Source organism: Buceros rhinoceros, unplaced genomic scaffold (assembly GCF_000710305.1).
Source record: "Buceros rhinoceros silvestris isolate BGI_N320 unplaced genomic scaffold, ASM71030v1 scaffold21530, whole genome shotgun sequence".
Lineage (NCBI taxonomy): Eukaryota > Metazoa > Chordata > Aves > Bucerotiformes > Bucerotidae > Buceros > Buceros rhinoceros.
Window position 1 is genome coordinate 9,710 of NW_010390454.1, and position 4,218 is coordinate 13,927.

Sequence of the window (4,218 nt, forward strand, 5' to 3'; positions counted from 1 at the left end):
AATTAATTTTACCATAGAGTATGTCATAGAAGCTGCATGCTTGTGAGCATTATTAGTTCTCAATTTTATAAAAGCAGCAGTTTTTTATAACCCACTCATTAATAAGGCTTGGGGACAGAGTCTGGAAATAGATGAAAAACACTGTTTGCCATGGGCAAAGAAACAGCGAGATGGGAAGGACCCCACGATTTCATCATGAACTGGAAAGCTCACTGAAGTTTGCTACACTGCTGAAAAACTCATCTCTTCCTCAATAATCCTCAAAGAAGGAAGGAAGCCAGAAGTAAAAATATTTCCATGGGAAGAAAATCATGATATTAGAGCTGCGTGCCTCATCTGTAAATTCAGTATTTGCAAATTTAATGGAAGTATTGATTCTTTCCATATTATTTCACACCGTAATATTCAACCTTTGATCAGTAAAGACACTTTGGAGACAAAAAAAAAATTAATCTGAAATACCGACTTCTCAGACGTCATCACAGAGAAAACATTCATGCACTGTTTTCTGATTACACCCTGCTATCCGGGCAATTAAAATAAATAAGGTAAATATATACATATCCCCAACACAGGAGCACACAGATCAAACACTCTCAAAAGTTATTTTAAATAACGTTATCACCTAGACTTTTATATTCCAGAAGACAAAACAGAAATTAAGCTTTAAAAGAGAAGCAACATCCCAACTTTTGTTTTAAACCAGACCACCAAAGGGAGGGGTAAAGTCCCAACACAGAAATGAGGGCAACTGCCTGCTGACCACTACTACTGAGGTTTTGTCTGCAGCAGCACATCCAGTGCAGGGTGCCTGGAGAAAGCACGCAGCCAGGTCACAAAGCTATCTGAAGAACTATGGATTTTGAATCTGTCTGCCCTCAGTTTGGCAACTCCGCAGGTAGATTGCACTCTAACTAACCTTGTTAAAAAGTCTTCTTTTTGTGTCTTATAGGTATCGCCGATGCACACGTAGATCCACTGAGGAATAGTAGTCTTGTTTCCCCGCAGAGGACTAGTAGTCAGTCCAATAATCTTATCTTCGGTCCTATGTAGATATGGTAGATCTTAATAGCCCTATGGATGTGCAGTGTGCAGGGTTTTGTTCTGTCTTATTTGTTTCTTGAATTTGGTCAGGAAGGATAATCTTGTTTAAGGTTAAAAAGCTACTATTAAAGTGTGGAATGAAGATGAGACTCTTCTAAAAACCTGAATAATAAAACAGGTTTACCATAGCAAACCTCCAGTTTGCCAAACAGAACTGAGGAGGTGTATCCAACAAATAGCCCAACAACTGAACTTGGTCCAACCCCTGAGTATCTGCAAGCAGTTCAGTTCCTCCACTGTACAGTCAATCGGTGAGATTTCTTTCTTTGAAAGCACGTACAACCAGTCTGCTGTTGAAACCATGTCTATTGTGATATGTCAGGTGCAATCAAACAATACTGACTTTGCTTCCTGGTTCACCATGTGCACATGATTGTGTTGGTGGGGGCAACTGAGGGAGATTTTGTGAAAATTCTTACCAAGGTAAGGTGAATGGTTTTACTGTTGGAGAATGCAAACATCAGTCAAACATAATATCCAGTTTTACTGAGGTGTTCTGACAGCATTTGCTGAGGTTTAATCACTAACATGAAAACACAATCACAAATACAATTATTTTTATTTAAGTATATGAATCCAGACTAAGGAAGGTGAAGACCCAAGTTAAAGTGGTCTGGAGGCATGTTCCAGTATCAACCCTTCATCAAATGAAGGTACTTGCAGAACAGATGGTTTCCTTTTCTTAAAACCCCTATTTATTCCACCTATTCTGAAGTTACTTTACTTTAACAGTAGTTGTGTTCAGCTAACGCTCAGTTTATGGCTGGTGGCTCTCTCCTCTAGTAAACATCTGCCTGATTCTGGAACCTGAGTCCAAAATTAAACATTTCCATTTTTACATACACTTTTTGCTTATACTCTTAAAGGTCACTGTATTCCACAGTATTTTAGCAAACAAGAAGCCGGGACTTCTCAATTTTCAAGGCATAGCACTATTTTAACGTGTAACAGCAGGCAAGTCTTGGGCAATTGTGCCTTGCCTTTTTTCCTGTTAAGATTCAGGTTTATAAGGCACTTTGAGATTTCAAGATGAAAGGCGCTACCATGGGTAGTTACAGCCAGGCCTTTACTGCTTCCTTTCATAACTGCAGATCAATGGTGCATAGAGAGACTACTAGATCCTGCAGCCAATATTCCCAAAGAAACAGTATTTAAAAGCTAAATCTCAATTTCTACTTTACTACTTTTTCGTGTGATCAGTAGAGCAGGCAGCCAGCCACACACTTCAGATACGTGAATTTCTAAAGCCACCTACTGAACTATCTACCTACAGTGCTACACTGCAAACATGAGGATGTAACGGTGTTTACAGCTTTGCTTATGTTTGGGTTTTCCTTCTTCCCCTCCCCATCCCCCTTACTTTTTTATTAAAGGTTTTCCCATCAAAGAGAAGACCACAAACATCATCAGCATTACAGTCCTGCTCCAAGGCCTATTTGTGTTTCTACAAAGTAATTCCTTTTCCCAGGTGTAATTTTCATCACAACTCACAGCATCACCTCACTGTTCTCATTTCTGGAGGAAGAAAGTAGCAAGCAGCAAATAAAACGGCCAGCAAGGAAATCAGCCAAGTTAAAACTAAAAATACTGAGATGCTGAAGAAAGTTCACTAGCTCCTCTATTTATGGAAGGATTAAAGAAAGAACTGAAAAGCCATTAAGCTCAAAACCAGACCAAATTTGAATAAATAACACAATTATTTATATGCATAGATACACATAGAATATTGAGTAGGACATTCTAGACTAAGTAGCAGAAATCTGATCATAAAGTAGGCAAAAGGCATAATATCAGGTAGGAATAAAGTAACAAATGGACAGATCCGGACGATACCGAATCTAAGCTTAAACAATATGCATCAATTCCACTGCCAATGAGCAGGCAGCTAAAGCCCGTTTGTTTGTAAAGGACAAAGCAGAATGAGAGACAAATCAGTACTAAAGATACACCAGAGTATAAACAAACAAACAAAAAAAATTAAAATGGTCCAAGGAAGTCAGGCCAAGAAAAATGCACAGTATTTGGGGAACTAATCTGCTGGATAAACATGGAAAAGTAAGAGTAGGACAAACAGGCCTGTGCAAGCCAGAAACACGCACATAGCACCTTTCATTCCCGAGAAGCTCAAAAGTACCTTACAAACACAGGAGACTTGTTTCATCCAGTATTGACCATCAGCTCTACTAAAGAAGCGGGGTGGCTGTTTCAGACTGGACATTAGTCAGCACCCCAACAGAGCCAGCAGTTTAAGCCAGAAGGTGGTTTTACCTTCCTCCAACAATTTCAAAAGACTTTTAAAGGGGAAAAATTCAACAATAACAGTGAATCAGTATCTTTTCACTGAACGTGAACCTCTAGTGTTCTCTCTGTAGCTCTTTTTCATCCTACTTAAAGGTAAAGCTTCTGAACACCAGCCTTTGATGAAGCAGTGAGTCACTGTCAATGCTGTTGTATGGGGCACGTACTGCTAAAGAAGAGTTCCAAGGACTAACACAGCATTCCTGTGACTCACCTGGATACCGACAAAACAAATCTCAAGTCTTTAAAAAAAAAAAAACAACCAACAAAACAAGGAGCAAAGATGAAGGGGAAGAGCAGGAGATTGGGGAGAGGGCAAGAAATTGTAATTTAGAGTATTACAGAAATTTTGCAAGATTTATCTCAGATGGTATTCATAGATTAGAAAAAGAACCCCTTAAAAACATTGTTAAAGGAAAATAAAGGAAACATGATAGTGTAGAGAAGTAATAGGTGGTACAGGTGAAAAACCAGCTACTAATCTCCCACAAAATGAGTACCAGCAAAGGCTAATCACAGAAGTATTTGCTAACAGGAGGAACAGAAGATATTCTCACAAAAATCTGATTACAGGCTTATGTTTTTCTAAAGGTCAGGAGTAAACAGGTCTTAAAATACGTGAAAATCCTCACACTCTTCATTCGCAGACAAAGTGGTGAGCTTTTAGTAACTACTGTAACGAAGAGGTAAGAGGTGCATACTGGGGTATACCAATGGGTTAACAGCAACATACACACTGATAAAACCAGGTCTGATTTGATGCCAAGAACTTTCAGCCACTCTCTGAAAGACTAAGAGCTTTTGAGACCTTAGGGA

General features: G+C 39.0%; 1 protein-coding gene across 1 annotated transcript in view; it reads right to left on the reverse strand.

Annotated features, from left to right (window-relative positions):
• Positions 1-4,218, reverse strand: part of LUC7L3 (LUC7-like 3 (S. cerevisiae)) — a 19,503-nt gene that overhangs the window by 2,857 nt on the left and 12,428 nt on the right. The window lies entirely within an intron of this gene.